The sequence below is a fragment of the Dermochelys coriacea genome, chromosome 3 (assembly GCF_009764565.3).
Source record: "Dermochelys coriacea isolate rDerCor1 chromosome 3, rDerCor1.pri.v4, whole genome shotgun sequence".
Lineage (NCBI taxonomy): Eukaryota > Metazoa > Chordata > Testudines > Dermochelyidae > Dermochelys > Dermochelys coriacea.
In genome coordinates, this window is record NC_050070.1 from 75,143,884 (window position 1) to 75,163,019 (window position 19,136).

General features: G+C 39.7%; 1 long non-coding RNA gene across 2 annotated transcripts in view; it reads left to right on the top strand.

Annotated features, from left to right (window-relative positions):
- LOC122459294 overlaps nucleotides 1-19,136 on the top strand; it is a 193,749-nt gene that overhangs the window by 149,845 nt on the left and 24,768 nt on the right. The window contains exon 4 of one of the 2 annotated variants that reach the window (XR_006279879.1): nucleotides 12,641-12,747. The exons of the other annotated variant lie outside the window; for it this stretch is intronic. This is a non-coding gene — a long non-coding RNA (uncharacterized LOC122459294). Of the gene's footprint in view, nucleotides 1-12,640; nucleotides 12,748-19,136 lie in introns of those variants that run through there. 2 annotated transcript variants of the gene reach the window in all.

Consider the following 19,136-nt stretch of genomic DNA (forward strand, 5'->3'; position numbering starts at 1 on the left):
GAACCAAAGTGTAAACCCTGTATATGATGGAAACCACTTCAAGCCAGGAGTGTGGCAGCGCCCCTAGTTCCAGCACTTATGGGGTGATGTAATATGCTTTATGACATCACAGTTTTGTTCACTAGGGAATAATTGAAATGTTACCACCTCAGTCTTATGAGCCGGAGTTTGTTTGGTGCTTGCCAAAGGGAATTATAACAAGAAGATACATATCACCAGATTTAATTTCCTCTTGTGGTTTCTTATTGAGCTGCACGCATACTGACACATTTCAGAGGTGGGTTTTTTTTTTTTTGGTTAATGAAAATGCTACTTCACTACCTGTCATGCTCCACCCTCCTAGACTGCAGGCACAATTTATTTCAGTGGCTGACAACTGAGCATAATCTACAGTGCTGATACAAAATTTTAAAATAAATTTTAAAAACTTCTCTCTGGGAAACCTTATTTTCACATATATCACTTCCCTTTTCATTGGATCCCAAATGAATGGGCTGACATTGCACTGCTGTAAAAGAAAATCAAATAAAACATTATTTTCTAGATGTTTCTCCCCAGCTGACAGGAAACGGGATTTGCATCGGGCTGGGACTTGGGAGCACACCCTGCAATTCAACTGAGTGCTGTCAGAGCAGCTGCCTGACCCCCAGTCTGGTAACAAACTAAAACACAAATAGTTAGTATGAAACAGCTCCCCTAAATTATTTAATCTCTGTTTTTTGCTTCTATTCACTATCTGAGAAAGACTGGAAATTAAGTCCAGCAAATAAAACTTTAGGCTATGTCTACACTAGCATTTTTGTTGGTATGACTTATGTCACTCAGGCATGTGAAAAAACACACCCCTGAGTGACAAAATTTACACCAACAGAAGCACTGGTGCGAACAGTGCTTTGTCAGTGGGAGATGCTTTCCTGCCAACATAGCTATTGCCGACATAGCTACCGCCGCTCGCTGGTGGTGGTTTAATTATGTCTATGGAAGAGCTCTCTCCCATCGGCATAGAGCGACTACAGAGGAGATCTTACAGTGGTGCAGCTGCATTGGTACAACTGCGCTGCTGTAAGGTCTAAGGCCATGTCTACACGAGAGACTATGATGGTTGGAATAATCCCCTTGATTTCTAATGGAATTAGTTCATGGAAAATGAATGTTTTCATACTGTTTGCTGGGTTTTTTTTTTGAACAGGTGATGTGTTCTCGCTTTTGCAAATCTATTTTAAAAAAAAAAGTTCAAGGCAAAGGATCCTCTTTCTGTCCATCTTTTGCATGGCCCACCTAAAAAGGCCAGGTGTGGCCAAACTTCATGCAGTCCTTCCCTAAGCAGCCCTATATACCCAGGAGACTGCACACGATATAGCTTTAGAAAATATTTGCACTTTAAAGTCATTCAGCTTCTCCTTGTCAGAGCAACCCAGAGCCTTTCCTACCAACTATGGAGTCCTACAAGACTCAGTCGGATGGTCCTGCAAGTTCAGCACTTACCTGAGGCCACTGGGGGAAATGATGAGGCAATATGTGCTACTTTCATCAATACATGATGACCCTCCACTTTGCATCTCCTTTTCAGTGGACCCAGACTGAGTTGTTTGTTTATGCATCACATTTCTGAAGGGAGAGGGGCCTTGGTGGAAGTCAGCTGACTCAGACTCGTTCCTGATAAGATAGAGGTGATGCTGATCTACGCAGGGAAATATTTTGAGGAACTGATGAATTCTGTAATCTCTCCCTCAATTGAGATGTCAAAATTACTGTATTCAGAATCTCAATTTTGTATCAAACTCTTATCTGTTCTTAGATGGCAGCAGCTGGCTTAGAGATTGCACCTTTTCTTCTTAAATGAAGACTTTGCTACAGTCACCCATGACTTAAGGCTTTGTCTACATGAACACTTATTTTGCAGCAAACTGGGATATGAATCTATCCTGCTCCAGCTTGCTGTGCTCCACTGCCATGTGGACCCTTTTGATGCACATTAACAGTTTGTTAATGCACTTTTGATCTAGTCCTCTTTGAAACAGGACTAGATCAAAAGTGCATTAATGAACATTAATAAACACTTAGGGACCTTTTAGCTTGTCTACGACAATGCACTCTTTTCAAAAATCATAGTTTTGATGGCCAGAAGGGACTGCTCTGATAATCTAGTCTGACTTCTTGCATGGCTCAAGCCATAGCCAAAATAATTTCTGTTTGAACTAGAGAACTCTATCTGACACGAACTGTGAAGAGCACTTGGAAGTGCCGTTAGTGCACAATACAGTTGTCCTACTGAGCAGCTCATGGATTAGTCAGAGCATATTACAACCATGCTCCACATGCTACCATCACTATTAGGCAACTGCCAGTAGCAAATCATTGTTTCATTACCAAGGTCAAGGCCAACTCTAGGCCTTTTATGTCAAAGCCCTTCCTCTATGCTCCTGGAGCACTTAAGTCCCATATGTGAGGCACAAGGGACCAATGGCAAGGCATTGTTGGTGTCAATCCCTCAGCTCTGGGATTTATTTCTATACCTGAGCCCTAAGTCTACTTTCAGAAAACCTAATTGTCCAGGCTTCTCAGTTGCTTACCCTTACCCTCCATTATTTTATAATAATATATTTGTATAGTGTAACATGCATGCATGATACTTTACAGATGACTGGAAAGGAGGTTGTTTCACCATGGAACCAGTTTGGATCCTTCTGGTCCTTTAGGTCTAATATCAATGTGAATGAAAATGACACAGGGTGTGTGGTACACCTGAATATTACAAAGTAAAGGCAATAAGATAAACTATTTTATATATATCTTTCCAGTTCTTTTTTATTTCCAGATGTTTAATACACATGGTGAATCCTGTATTATCAATCCACAGAAAAGGAAAAAACTGGCAACAGAAGTTCCTTTAGTATATTTGAATAACAAATAAACTTGAAAAACCCCAGTAGTCTGTGTATTGACATTCTACAAGTAGAAAAAAGAAGTTAAGTTAACTGGGCAAATTCTTCTCTGAGCTCTACGCATCCTCTATCACTTTCATTTTAAGGCAGTGTGGTGTACGGGCCAGGGCACTGGGCTGGATGTCAGGAGACCTGAATTCTATTCCTTACTGTGTGTTTGTACAGAATACGGTGTGGTATCAGAGCAAGTAGGTACTACTGTCATACAAATAATTATAATTTCCTGCCCATCTCCAAATTAGGCAGAATTGCTCTCCTGATTTTCAAGATACTCTCCTTCTTATCGATCTCACTTACTGTCCACCTACTCCATAACCATTTACTCCCATTGATCTCTGGTCTCTTTGCTTTTTGTTCTCGGACTCTGAAGAGCTGGGGGCAAGGTCACTCTTTCTACTATGCTGCCTTATTTATCTCTCTCTCTCTCTCTCTCTTTCTGAGCCACCAAGTAACCTCTTTAAATTTCTCCTTACGCCTTCTTTTTTCCTTTTAGTTTAGGATTCCTTCTTTCTATAAGCTTTCTCAGTGTTTCCTGTGAAGGACATTATATAAAAATGAATTGCATTTTAATAGATCCTAAGTAATGTAAACATTAAAATGTGGGCATGAGTGTAAACTCTTTTGTTAATTGAAAGTCTTACCATTTAAACCAGTCCACAAATATAAGTATAAATATAAGATCATTCTAAATAAAATACAAGAAAAGATATAAACAGTTAAAAGCCCCACCTGAAATATTTTTCCTAGTATGTTTCTGGGAGGTAATATTCCCTAGTAAGATCCCTTTTTTGTTGTTGTTGTAGCTGTTTTGAGCAACCAGAGCCATTTTTAAAATGTAAACAGATTTTTATGTAGATTTCCAAATACCTGTCTAAGACATTGTTATTGAAATATGACTGTTTACCTACGGTATAGAAATTACAGAGATATATAACGTAAGCTTGATGTCATTGTATACATTTCTGGTTATATCAAATATTTAATACCAGCTATACTTTGGGATTTGTTAGCATCTCCTTTAAAACTTGCCTGAGGCAGTTACAAGATGGAATGTAAAAAGTGGTTTTGATTATCGTTTTGGATTGTCACCTTGACAGTTTGGGTTGGGTTTTATAGGCATGGAAAAAGAACGCACACTGACACACACAACTGCTCCTTTTCACTCTGCATCCCTTTCCCTGTAGACAATGCAGTGCAGGAACAGCGCAGGAGCAGAATAGACATGAAAGGATTACCAAATGGAGCTATTTGAGAGAAACCTGGTTCATTATTATTTGAAAACAGGAATATGTAAGTGACCAGATGTATTTCTAAATTGTAACTGCTAGGGGATGTCAAATAAAACTTGGTGGATTTTTCAGTGGTCAAGTCAGGTATACTGCTGCCAAAAAAAAAAAAAAAGTATTTTCAGTTTTTGTAGCCCACTGAATAAATAGGAAACATTTAATTCTGAAAACACTAAGAAGTAGTGGTTCGGGGCTATTGCTTCAGTTTTTCAGTGGGAATTTTTGTGTCAACCTAGTGACTCCCTGGACTTCAAAACTACAATGTTACATTTGCTGCTGTTGGTTTTGGTTAACATTATATAGGTAATAACTTAATGGTTGAATTTAAGTTGGAGGCTTCTGAGCCTTGATGTTTTAGGGCTCAGTGATTGACTCAGATCTGCAGCCTCTAGTAAGGGAAAGAAAATCTTATCCAAGGTGGAAGGGAATCTAATAAGCATTGGGAATACAGTATGTCCTCAGATACTAAGACGATGGGGGTCCATATAAAAGTCTTGCTAAATATACAGAATATGGTTCTTTGGATATTTAACCTAGTTTTTGTTTGGATTGCATGTGCAGAGTACAGGGCTGTTGTGTCTAGGATACTTTTACATACTGTTCTGTGTTCAGATGACAAGGCACTAGAAAGAATCTGATAACTAAAAAGATCATGTGAGAGGAGGGAGAGGGCAATGTTAAATTCATCATTGTCTCAAAATTTAATTGTAAATGGAGAACTGTCATTGAGCGGGTCTGTTTCCAGTGTGGTCCCTTAGGGATTGATCCTTGGCCCTACACTATTCAACATTTTTTTCAATGACCTGGAAGAAAACACAAAATGATCACCAATAAAGTTTGTAGATAACACAAAAATTGGGGTGGGGGGTAAATAATGAAAAGGACTGGTCGCTACTCAGAGCAAGCTGGGTCGCTTGATAAACTGGGTGCAAGCAAACAATACGCATTTTATGATGTCTAAATTTATAGGTCTAGAAACAAAGAATGTAGGCCATCCTTACAGGATAAGGGACTCTATCCTGGGAAGCACTGACTCTGAAAAAGATTTGGGTCATATTAGATAATCAGCTGAACACATGGGCTGTGCATATAAGAGGCTTGGGGGAGGAGGGGTAAGCCTCCTTTAAAAAAAAGGCTGGCCTTGCAGGGGGGCAAGAAATGCCAGATGTGGTGTGGGTCACCTCCATTTGGAGGCGTGCTGGCCTTTGGAGCTGGAAGCTCCCTAGAAGTGGGGAGCCCGAACCGTGTCCCCGCCTGTGCTCTGCCCTGAGGCCCCGCCCCTGCTTGGCCTCTTCCCCTGAGACTCTATCCTCTCTATGCCTCTTCCTGCTTTCACTCTGCCTCTTCCCACCCCTGCTCTCACTTTTAAAAGTGATGGGGCCATGGCCCCCTTCCCCTCCCTTGCGTTCTGGCGCCCCTTAGCTGAGTTGCTCTGGGATCAGCATGCACAGCTTCTGACTGGCTGGCCCAGCTTCTGACCGGCTGGCCCAGCTGTGGGGCTCCTCCTCCTTCTCCTGCTGTGCATGTTCATGCAACAGCAACTTAGCTAAGGGGTGCCGGAACAGGGTGGGTCGGGGGCCATGGCCTCATTGCTTTGAAAAGTGAGAGGTCTATGATCTCCCACTTTTTTTTTCTCACCTTAAGGGGGAGCACCAAAGGGGAGGGGACAGGGAGAAGTGAATAAAGGGGGGTGCTTCAGGGGAAGAGTTGGAGTGGGGGCAGGAAGAGGCAGAGTGAGGATGGGACCACAGGGGGAAGAGGCATAGGAGGGCAGGGCCTTGGAGCTGCGGGAGGGGCATGGTCCAAGCACCTGTCCCCCCACTTCTAGGGAGCTTCCAGCGCTCACATAAGCCTCCCCAAATGAAAGAGTCATGTGCCGTCTATGGCTGAACATGAACTCCCAGAGTGATGCTGTGGCCAAAAGAGCTAATGCAATCCTGGGATGCATAAACAAGGGAATCTTGAGGAGGCGTAAAAAGTTATTTTACCTCTGTATTTGGTGCTGGTGTGTCTGCTGCTGGAATACTGTGTTCGGTTCTGGTGCCCACAATTCAAGAAGGATGTTGATAAATTGGAGAGGCTTCAGAGAGGTGATGGACTCAAGGAGCTCAATCTATTTAGTTTAACAAAAAGAAGGTTAAGGGGTGACTTGACTATGGTGTATAAGTATCTACACGAGGAACAGATATTTTATAATGGGCTCTTCAGTCTAGCAGAGAAAGGTATCACCATGAGCCAAGGTCTGGAAGTTGAATCTAAACAAATTCAGACTGGCAATAAGGAGTAAGTTTTAATAGTGAGGTTAATTACCCATTGCAACAATTTACTAAGGGTTGTGGTAGGTACTCCATCACTGACCATTTTTAATCAAGATTGGATTTTTTTTTAAAAAAAGATGTACTTTAGGAGTTTTTAGGGGGAAGTTCTGTGACTGTTATACAGGAGGTCAGACTGGATGATCACCCTGGTCTCTTCTGGCCTTGGAATCTATGAGTTGTGCTTTTTCTTTAAATTCTTTCAGTTTGACTAGAAATTGAGTGTCAAAATTCTTTGTAACCGACACCCATGCATCATAATGACTTGGGCATATTAACGTCCATCTTTACATTGAGTCTGCATAGATCTCTACCCTGAAATCCACAAGCCTTTGTGAAGCATACCAATCTTTTTCATTTAAGTCCTTTTATTACAGTGGTGCCAGCTACTGCTGCTATCGTTATATGTCTGTCAGCATTTCCATTATAAACCTTATTTTCGAGGGATTTATAACCTAGCCATTTTAATTCACATTGGTCTGAAACTTGCCATAGAAATTCTCAACATAAAGCAAGTGCCACTTTCTTTTCTTTTCTTTTCTTTTCTTTTCTTTTCTTTTCTCCTCTCTACATTTGATTTAAACCCATATAGCTATTTTGGATTTAGTGATGCACAAATACAGTACATGGGGTTGGATGGAGTAATTTTTTTTTATGCAGGTCAGGGGCTAGGGAGGATTTGGGTATAAATGTCTGGATTTTGAAAATTAAAATTTACTGAACAGTGTTGATTGCAAACAAAATCTTTGTCATTGCAAATTTGAATAGGATGCACTGTGCTCACACCATACCTTTTTTTGATTATATTTTGAATACTAATTGTGATATGTACCACTTAAGAGTGTGCTATAGACACTGCAGAAAACATTTGATTTTTAGTGAGCTTTTCATGCAAACATTTAAACAGAAATTGTTGCATTGACATGAAAATTACACAATACAGTGACAAAAAAGAAGGATGAATGCTCCTGTTCATCAGATGCACAATCTTCACCTTAGTTTCAAATCACACCGGCTCCGGTGAGGTAGTTGCAATGTCACATTTCTTCTGAAATATTCTGCAATGATGATCTTATTAATTTAAGGCCTGATCCAAAATCTACTGAAGAAAATGGGAATACAGGCAGTCCTCAACTTTACATCATTCAAGTTATGATGAACAGCACTTACGTTTATAAAATGTCATTTTGTTTTGATGTTACAATGTCGGTTTCAACTTTATGATGCTCGATCCAACATTGTTCCTATGGGAAATTTGAGTTATGAAATTTTCAACTTAAGACACGATTTTCAGGAACCAATTGTGTCATAAGTCCGAGGACTGCCTGTATTACCCTTGCCTTCTTTGGGCTTTGTAGTAGGCCTTTGCATCATATTTCCATGGTAGTAGGTTTCAACAAATTCCTAATGGCCAAGATCCTCAGGGGTGGCTGAGGAGCATGCAACACAACTCAGGCAATTAAGAGTACAAAGCTGGCTTAAATCTATCTTTGCACCCCCAGTGATGGCTGGCCATGGTGAAATGAGACTGGCCAAAAGGCTGCTAACTTGCACCAGCTGGTAATGTCCACAATGAGCTGATATGGAGGTGGCAAATCAGTGGGGTTAGGAATGCTGTGGCCATGCCACCTATGACAGCTGTGTGGAGTGGTGGTGGGAAGCTAGCATAGGAAACATAAGGCTACTTTGTGCTGATGGTTTGGAGCATATCTATCCAGAAACTTCTCGTATATGGGCCTCCTCACTGCAAGATCTGAATGCCTCAGACAATTTGTCAAGAGGTGTGTCAAATAATATCTGTATTTTCATTTAACATTGGAGATTTCTGGAGACTTTAAAATAATTTTCAATTTGATTTTTTTTCTTGGCTTAGGCCTCTTAAAATAAAGACAAGTAAGTTAAAGGCTTAGTATCAATTTGAAAACTAGTCAATTTAAGAACAAGTTAAAAGTAATGTCAGGTCCTCTGCCTGCCTGTGTCCCTTGCTGTGACATCCTACTCGGACACCCAGAACTGTGAGGCCCTGTTAATCCTCTGCCTCAGCAATTGAGAGTTTTGCTGCTGCTAAGCTGTGTGTCAGTTCCCTTACACACTAGTGTGTCTTCCTTGCCAATAATCTCCAAGACTCTGCCAGTCTAAACCTTGCCTTGCAGATAACAATCAGTGAACTCCAGTTCCCAAGTTCCCTAGACATATCTCCCTGCAGTGTCCAGTCCCTTTCACTGCTCTCTCACAGAAATTAAGTTTGTTGCCTCCAAAGAGACAGCGCATACACCAGCCTGTTAGGTTACCTGATGGCTAACACTTTATCAATGCACAGTGCTGAGATGGCTTTGTAATAAAACAAGAACGTTTATTAACAAAGAAGTTTAAGTGATACTAAGCAAGTATGGTAGGTATGGTTACGAATAAAACAAAATAAAACATGCTTTCTAGTGACTTAAACTTAATCTTAGCAAGTTACAATCTTTTTCTATGCAGTTTTCGTACATCAAGTTACCAGCATTTCCAGCTCTTGAGGCCAGGGGATCCAATGTTCATAGAACTAAAGGGCTTGGTTTCCCAAATGATGAATAGCTAAGATTTCCCTTTGCTCCCTTTATATTACCCAAAGTCAATTGTCTCTGCCTCAAGAGCTAAGAAGGATTGCTGCGGTGCAGACACTTTCCCTGGGTGTGTTTGCTAAGATGCTGCTCGTTAGCTCAATAGGTTTGTTTATCTTATATGTAAATGTATTTTCATTGTCCTCTGCCAGTAATTGAGCTGGTCAAAGAGAAAAATACACATTTCTTTGTCGTGGGCAGGCTAGGTTTATGCATTGCCTCCCAAATGCATTTTAAGAACATATTTTTCAGTGCGCACACACACGCACACACATAACTCTTTGTACATAACCTGAACATACATCACACAATGATTTTTGGGACCAGTGTGTCACCAGTTTACACGATACCTTACATGACACCTTTTAGATATATTATGACAACAGTATGTTAGAGGTGATGAATGTGTCAGGCCTGACACCAGTTACAGTATGGTTGACCCTCTGCCAGTTGGCACTTAGGGGTTCCCAGGGTCACACCAGCTGTTTATTGTAATTTTACAGATGCATTTGCCTATTTTTAAAAAAATATATTCAGTTCCATGTTGCTGACCAAAACACTAAAAAAAATTAAAAATAAAAACTGAGGGAACTGTGTGTGTAGTGAGATAGTAAAACTGACTATTTAGAAGGAGCAGTCAATATATGAAGTAAACAAACTGGGGGGAAGTGAGGGGTGGGAGTAGAATCAACGAGAGAAAATATTTTCCCTCTAACCGCTTTTACTTAATCCGTGACCTTGCAAGTCTCTGTGTACAAGCATGCACCTGTGTGGAGCCACACTGAAATGTGTCTGTACACATTTTATTGCAGAATTGGGGCCATAGGTTGTATTTCTAACAACAGGATTTTTAAAAAATATATTGGACTGAATTGAGACTTTGAAATTGAGGCTCCCTTCAAATGTTTAAAAAAAGGATTAAAATTGCCTTTACACAATATATGTTCCGTCACTGTATGGCTAAAACAAGACCACTAAACTTTCATTCCTTGGTTAATTCTTAATATTAAATATTGAATTGTGACTGTTGTAGCTGATTCTTCTGTAACAGAGAACGGATGATGGAATAGGTGTTTTCCATCTCTAACTTCTGATTCTATGCTCATTCTATAAAACAGTCAGACCTGGTAAGTGCTATTTTAGGCTCAGATTGCAATACCTTACTCACAATTAAATAGTACCTTGCACCCTGAGTAATTCCATTTAAGTCAATAATAAGTTACCCTTATTCGCATTGAGTAGTAGCTATCTCAGTCTGGGTGCGGCAGGGGTTCTGAGGCAGAAGTTTACTCAGCACCTTGTCACTCAAATACCCACCAATGTAGATTAATTAATCCTCTGCTTAGGTCCCAATTAACAAGTAGGACCCACAGCTGAATGTTTAATTAGAAGGGGAAACAACTCCAGCAGTTGCGAGCAGATAAATGGAAAGGAAGGAAGCCCTGGAAGGGGGAGGATGAAAGCGGTGGAGAGTCAGAAGGAAGGCAGAACTGGCTGCTGCTAGTACTGTTCCCTTTTTCCCCAGAAGCAAGAAGTGGGGAGTTGACTGGGAGTTGTAAATAGTACTACAGGCAATGGCCTGCTAGAACAGTATAATAAAGTATGGTGATGGTGAAGGTGGCCTGGAGTGAGTGTGGCCTATACCTAAGGCGAGAGAGACTCACAGAGAACCACCGCCTGACATTGGCCTTTAGTGAAAAAGGTTATTGCTGATTAACTGGTTAACTGACTACCTTTCCAAATCCAAGGAACCACTTCCTCCCATGGCCAGCTGGGGTAGGGTCAGGGAGGAGAGAAAGCTGCCACACACATAAGCAGTAGAAGAGGGCAAAGAGGAGGAAGGGGGCCTGGAAAACTTGGAACCTCTCTTAAAGAGAAACCAGAATTTTGTAAGAGTGAGCAACAATCATTTTGTACTATTAAACAATACTTGAGCATTTTTTTTTCCTTCTAAATGATGTTGACAATAATATTTAACTTTGGGCAGACAACCTGCCAATATGCTTTCACAGGCCACTAATGTGAATAACTACTATAATTTAGGGAAAACCTAAAAATGTAGTTCAAAACATCAAAAAAGTGTAGCTATGATTTCTAATGCAGTGGCCATTAAACTCCAAACAAAATACAGCTTTGTGAAAAATGTATTGCTCTTCATTTTTCCAGTGATACATAGAGCAAATGTATTTTGTACAAAATGTATAGGAGTTCAATTTCTTTGTGGACTTATCGTATCTTCTGCTGGCTGTACTAAGTATTGTACTTTGCTTGAACATCTGGAATGTTCATATCTGGCAAATGGAGCAGCATTTGTACATGAAAATCAGAGTGAGTCATAAGATTTGAATGAATGTGCATGGACATTAGCTTGCCTGGAGGTGAGAAGGGAGATACAATAAATTGTGTCACTGCAGTAACTGTCACAAAAGCTTCCAACCAGATTTTTTTTTCAAACAAAACATTTTGTGGGATTTTTTTAAAGGATGTTTTCAAAAAGTAGAACAAAAAAGATTTGGTAATAATCTGTTGTGATCAGTGATCAAATTGCGGGGTGTTCTTTTTTTCATACATGGAACAAAATATGTACTTTCAATTGTTCAAGTAAGCAATGAAATATTTTTTTTAAAGAAAAAAAAAATCTATGGAAAGAAGCTTAATGTGTTTCTCACTCTTTTTAAAATTCAAGAATGACTTGTGATCTGGAAAACCTGCCTTGCAGAGAGAGACTTAAGAAGTTCAATCTATATAGCTTATCAGAACAAAGGTTAAGAGGTGACTTGATCATTGTGTATAAGTACCTACATAGGGAGAAGATTTCTGATTGTAGAGAGCTCTTTAATCTAGCAGGCAAAGGCATTATGATATTTCAGTGGCTGAAAGCTGAAAAATTCAGACTAGAAATAAGATGCACATTTTTAACAGTGAGAGAATTAACCATTGGAGCATTTTACTAAAGGATGTAGTGGGTATTCGCCAATGCTTGAAGTCTTTAAATCAAGATTAGATGTCTTTCTAAAAGGTATATGCTTTGTTATGCAAGAGGCCAAACTAGATGATCATAATAGTCCTTTTCTTGAAGTAAAATCTACGAATCCTTTAGCACACAGGTGAGCACTCTGTATTTAAAGGTGCAGGTCATAGTAATCAGAATCGTGGTTACACCATTCAACACATGTTAGGGATGCAATGTATGTGATATAAAACTGAAGTGAATAATGGTGGTTGGCCAAGCTTATTAGAAGCTTGAGGATATGAGGAAGCTCTTCTAGCTGACTCATTTATTTAGAGCCATAAGTGTGAATGGTACTTTATAGATTTGATTGTGTATTAATTCTGCTACATTCTTTTAAATGTACATTCATAGATTATAACATACCTTGATATTAATGGGGTCAGGACTTTACCCACATGGCACATAGAATACATTGTTTAGTATATGGATACATCCCCTGCACATAGCTTGTTCTGAAAATAATTCTGTGCTCCTCCAGATATTGTGAAGCTCCTACATGTTCTGAGAAAAAAATGCAGCAAGGAACAAAGTTGTCTTAAGTGCAAATTCTTGATTTATTGATATCGTCTTGAGAATCTTTCCCTTCGGGAAAGGTCAATTTTCAATAGTATTTAAACACCCACTTACATATACAAAGTACAGGAGTGCAGGTCATTCCAAACTTTCTTTTCCCCTTTTTATTATTCTTTGTTAAATCAATATTATTTATATTAAAATTCACTATTCTCCTGCACATTGAAGAGTTATTTATTGATCCATAGCTATGATTAAGTTAATGAATCAAAATTCAGGTGAAAAGTTTAAATGAATATTGTTCATTCAGTGCTTCAGTTTATGGTGGTTATCTGTCTATATGGGCTGGGATGTATATGTAAATTGATAAGTTATTGGCTTGTAAAAGGCTGAATGGTTACTTATTGAACATATCAGATATGATGTGCTTTTCATCGATAAGTTATGCCACAAATCTGGAATGTTTTACCATTTACTTTAGAATCAGCAAAGCAAGTAGAATACATTTGCACTAGTCTATATATGTGGTGTCAGGCTATCGAATTGATCAGAATATTGAATATGTCACCCTTGGGTTTAGAACACATGTAACATGTCTGTGGAGTCATGAACTTCAGCTTTGCTGCTGAAATTGTCTGTTTTAGTGTTATTAGAATACAATTCTCTGCAGCAGTTAACTTGTGTGAATCGTGAATATGATAAAACACAATAGAGCAACATTTATACACTGCTGCCCATGTGGAGTAGCTCACTGTGCTTTCCAATGTGTAACTACTATAAAATACAGTAAGCTCTGTTTTACGGCACTCAATTAGCCAGAAAACTCAATTAACCAGCATTTCTGATCTATCCCAATACAAATCTTCAATCTAGTTACTAGGACTAGTATACTGCCCAGCACATTAGCATTTGCACATTCTTCACTCTACTGTTATGCAAAAGAGGCAGAAGACAAGTAAGCAAGCTGATATCCCCTTTATTCAAAAAAGCAGCTTCTGGGGTGTGTCATAGGGTCATTACAGATTCAGCCCAATCTCCTACACCTTCTACATCTACAGTGGTAATTGGTGTTGATAATGATGACCTGAGGCACTGCAAGATCCTGAAGTGTCTTCTGAATCATCAAAGAAAGATTAAATATGTTGAGTATAGTTTTAGTTTAAGTGTATTTTTAGTGATCTGGTGTACGTCATGCGAAGCCCATAGTGATATGTAGTGTCATAAGATAACATACTGTATAGAAAACTTTACCTGTATACACCTAAGTGCTTCAAGAAACCAACCACTCTGCAGTGCAGTACTACTACTAGATTGGTGAGTACCTGTATACTATTTTATACTTTATTCATTTTATTGTAATCTAATTCTTTGAAAATTGGTATTCCATTGGTAAAGTATAACTCTCAGTTAACCAGAATATTCAATTAACTGGCATCTCCAATTCCCCCAACATGTCAGATAACAGAGCTTTTACTGTAATATAGAAATAGGAGACTGAATAAAGTCTAACCAGAAGGCAAAGTAAAAAGTGAGAATTTCAGTGTATGCAGAAAATTCTTTGCTACATTGCAGTTGTATTTAACTGATTTATGATTTGGTACCACTCTTCATATACTGTAGGTGACAGCAATTAAATAGTCTGTAAGGTTTGTCATTTTACGCCATTCATTTTGCCATTTGCTGTAAAAGCAAGCTGCATTAATTTTCCTTAACTCTCTGAAAATTCATAGTTGTATTCCTTTGAAAATAAATTCACACTAAAATAGAGTAGCACCTATTTAAGAAAAAGTGGATTGATCTTGTCTCCACTGAGCTCACTGCAGGCAGCATCAGACCTGAAGTTTCTTTCAGTGTGGGTCCTGTGTAGCTGGTATCATGAATGGTGCCTCTCTCTTCAGCAAAGTGGATATTCTCAGCGGTAAGTTAATGAATGGTAATAGTCTGATTATAGTTCTATTTTCACATCTATCTCAATATATGAACATTTCCTTGTGGTATTGGCAACTGTACTGTTAAGTGGTTTAGCTTCCCAGGCAGTAAGTCTGGGGGAAGGGTGCAGCGGAAGCCCATGTTCTGTCATGCAAAGGTAGTTGGAACAGTGTCCATGAATAGAGAGGCTCTCTTTCAAGCATATTGGATCTAGAATGATTACTGTACACCACATCCCAGACTGAGAACAGTAAACCCTAAATACCACTCATATGAATTTTGTAAATGCTATGTCTTTTACCAGAGGGGCAAAAAATGGTACCATATTTTTAGAACATTTAAAAAAATGATTGTCCTTGTGATGGAGTGTCTGCCCCACACTGGCAGAAAAGGGGTTAAAAGCAGCCCTAGGGAGGCTGTATGAAAGGCAGCCAATCAGAGAAGGGCTGAGGGGAGCAGCTAATCAGGGCAGAGCAGGCCCATATAAAAAGGGAGCTGCAGGGCAGAGGAGGGAGTTCTCTGTTGGGAGCCCAGGGGAGAAGGACTGGGTCCCTGAAGGGCTGCGAGACCTGCCAGAACTCTGGACAGGACAGAACAGAACAGTGTTGTCAACACGGGCTGAGAGAGCAAAAGACAGCTCCTGGCTGGCTGTTGGGGGTTGCAGATTGAGGCCCTGACACAAGGGCAAGGAGGGTGCTGGAGCCAAGTGGAAAGTGGCTAGACCTTGGATTGCAGTTTGCCACTGGAGGGAGTAGCTGGACAGTGAACTGCAGGTCCCCTCTGGAAGGTGGGGAACATAGTGTTCCACAGTTGGGGGGCTGCAGAGGGCACCACAGTCCTGGGAGTGATGTGGGTCCAGGAACAGAGGTGACAGTGGGAGAGACACCTCCAGAAGAGGATGCAGCACTAATTCCCCATACAGCCAGCAGGAGGTGCTGCAGTGGTGAGGCAAGTCCCATTACAGTCCTCTATTTCATATCCCTCTTCTTGTTAAATTAGGTGTCTTAGTCATCACACTGGTTAAGTCTAATCATACAGGCCTAAGAAGAGGAGGAAACTCTCAAATTCCCTAAATAGTTTTGGAGAGAGAATAATGTTATAATATTGCAGTTTAATAATTCAGGACTTTTCAGAGCTAGAAGCAAATGATGGGCTATTTCGAACAGCTGTGTTTCCCCCCTTTTCCAGTGGTTTGAATTTTAGTCTGGATGGATCAGGCTTTGTCAGACTTTAAAACTGTCAATAATCCAGGATGCAACAATTGTCCTGAATCTCAAACACATGTAACTTTTTTTAAGTTGAAGGTGGGAGTTCATCTGCATTTGAAGGAAGAAAAGGAACCATTTTTCTAGCATGTTTTTTGTTTTGTGGCTTTTGTTTGCAGATGCTGAAAGTTTTGGAATCTTTAGAATAGTCCTGTGAATATAAATTAGTAGGCAGAAAAGGAGATAAGGCTGTCAAAGCTGCATACCATCATTACAGACTTGGAAACTTATCACATGGATATTAGCATTGTATAGGTGAGGTGTGTGCAGAATCATGTATAAACTTTGTATGTAACGGAATGATCAGGAAGAGTTGATACAGTATGTATTACAGAATGGAAAAAAACCTCCTCTGGTATTCTATTTATAACATATACTTCTTAAAAATGTCATTCAAACGTTAGGCTGAAATGTTGCTCTTCAGTGGAGACCCTCCAGAATGTAATATGTTACCAAATTTGTGTTCTTTTAGGTTTGTAAAAGAAAAGGTTACCAGATCAAGCCCCCATGAAACAGTAAATCTTAGCCCTCATCACAGACAATTTTTAAATTGAGCTTAGATGTTTTTCTGAAATATGTGCTCTAGGAATTCTACTGGGGAAGTTCTATGGCCTGTGTTACACAGGATGTCAGACTGGATGGTCATAAGTGTCCCTTCTGGCCTTAGAAACTGTGAATCTATGAATCTAGTTAAATCAGTTTGCAGCATGTTGAAAACACATCTGCACAATCATTTTAGCATTGCTTATCTAGCTCTGATTTCTGAGGTGCTCAGTCTCCTTTGCAAATCCTCTCAAAATCCTTATTACAAATAAAGGAAATCGTGAGTCCTTAAATTTTCACTTTAATAAAGAATACAAGGATACATTTTAGAAGCTGGGAGCTGACATTTCAGGTTATACAAAAATATACCATGTATTTTACATAAATTAAATTATATCCATCTAGTCATGAGAAAAAATATTTGGGGTAACCAGGAGTGGGTGTTACTAGCAACCCATTGAAAAACCTGTAGATACAGCTACTCTATTTAAAAGTGCATGCCAATAGCTCACCAACTGTAAAGGGCCACTGTGTATAGAAACAAACACATATTTTTCCAAGCTCTCGCTCTTTTATGAGATGAAGCTCACCCACATATGCACACAGTTTGCACATGGTCTTTTTATGTATACAGGAATGCTTTATATTTTGCCACCCTGCTGGGATTTTTTTGGGGGGGTCAATAGTTAATTAACACTGCTTAAAGTAGCAATGAATTAAGATTATGCTTGTCAAAATGGAAAACATATTTTCATTAAAAATAGAAAGAAGCTTTTTGATTTTGATTTTTTTTTCTATTTTATGACAAAAAATTAATTTCATTTTGGTGAAAGAAAACCATTTTCTCATACTTCACGCGCCTGCCACCTCCCCTTTTTCTCCCACTGGAGAAAAGCAGTTGCAAAGGCTTAGTGATCTTAAGTACCTTATTGACTCCCCAGGTAGGCAGAACTCCTGCTAAAACCTGTGTGAGTTTTGGTTGAGAAGGGAGAACTGAATAGGCTCATAGTTTCTCCACTTATCATACTTAGAACCTCAGCTTCACCCTGAGAATTTTTTTTCCCCCGGTGGGGAGGAGGTGGTTGAAAATATTTTGCAGAATTTCTTCATTGGGTAAATTCTGTTTTTAGAAATCTATATTTAAGTCTTACTCCTGGATATAATGCCCCCCCACCCTGATTACCATATTACCTGAGCACCTCTCAATCTATAATATATTTATTCTCTCAGCAGCCTTTGAGGTAGCAAAGTGATTATCCCCATTTTACAGGTAGAGAACTGAGGCACAGAAAGACCAAGTGATTGGCCCAGGGTCGCAAAAAGTCTGGAGCTGGGAATTGAACATGGGTCTCACAGGTCCCAGACTTCTGGCCTAATCACTCGACTCTGAAACACAAGCACAGGGATTATTTTTATAGTTATTTTATTAATGATATAACACAGTGTTAAAGTGTCCTATTTGAACTCTGCCACTTAAACATCGATTTCCAATGCCTTTTAATTTGCAGTAGCTGCAATCCAAAACAATTTCAATCCTCAAAAGTAGGAAGGGAAAAGAAATATTTATCGTGTTTTATATACTCGTATATACATTTACAGCATATGTACATGATGGCTCATCTCTGTTGTGACATTTATCTTTGCTTGTGAGGAGAGATATAATAACTCACTTGTAACTACAGCACTTGTGAGTTATCCCTCCTCACAAGAGAAGATAAATGTCAGAGAAGAGTTCAGCTCTTATGTATTCTTTTCCAGTGTGCAGGGAATTTATCATAAGTGTATTGGAATGTATCTTGATGAGATACGGGTGACTTCATCATGGGTAATTTGGGAATCCTTGTTGTGTACAGATGAATTCCATATTCTTAGTATAGTTATAAATTTTTTAATATATTTTCTATCTGTAAAACACTCTTGATTTTAAACTCGTACAGCTTGAAGCTCTGAACCAGAGGCATTTTCTGGACAAAGGGAGAATAAAAAGGAGCAGGGAGGGGAAAAAAGGAGAGCAAAAGAAAAAATATATGATCAAGTAATTAAGGACTTTGCTGTAATACAAACAAAGGGCAGGCTTAAGGTGACATATGCAATCTTAACTTTGACATTTCCTGATTTTTGATTTCTTAACCGTATAACTTGACCATTCTCTTAATATAACATTTATGTATGGAGTAAATATATACTGCAGGTAGATATACTCTATGATAGCTGTGATATATTGCATTTGAAACACCTGAGAAAACTTTCTCGCAAAGTAATATTTAATTAAAACTCCATACACTTCCTCTCAGGCCTGCTGACATCAATTCTGGGCCCCAGGCCATCCCTAGGAGAGTGCGGGGCCTGGGATGGAAATAACGAATCCGTCACTTCCGGGACCGACCTATCACTTCTGGGAACAGCTGTGATGGCCAAACAAACTGGCCCACGAGGCCCCCCAAAATGCGGGGCCCGGAGCGGTCGCCACCCTGCGTGTTCCTAGGAGCCCTGTGGCCAGCCCAGGCAATTTAAAAGGGCCCGGGGCTCCCTGCCATGCTGCTGTAGTAGTGGCAGCAGTGGCCGGGAGCCCTGGACCCTTTTAAATCACCCAGGCCCCTGGGAAATTCCCCCGTTGCCTGCCCCCATCGGCGGGCCTGCTACCTCTCATTTCTGATTGCCAGCCATTGGTACTAAAAATATGGGCCTGAAACATGGGTACAGTATAGCTGCTTTGGTACTGTA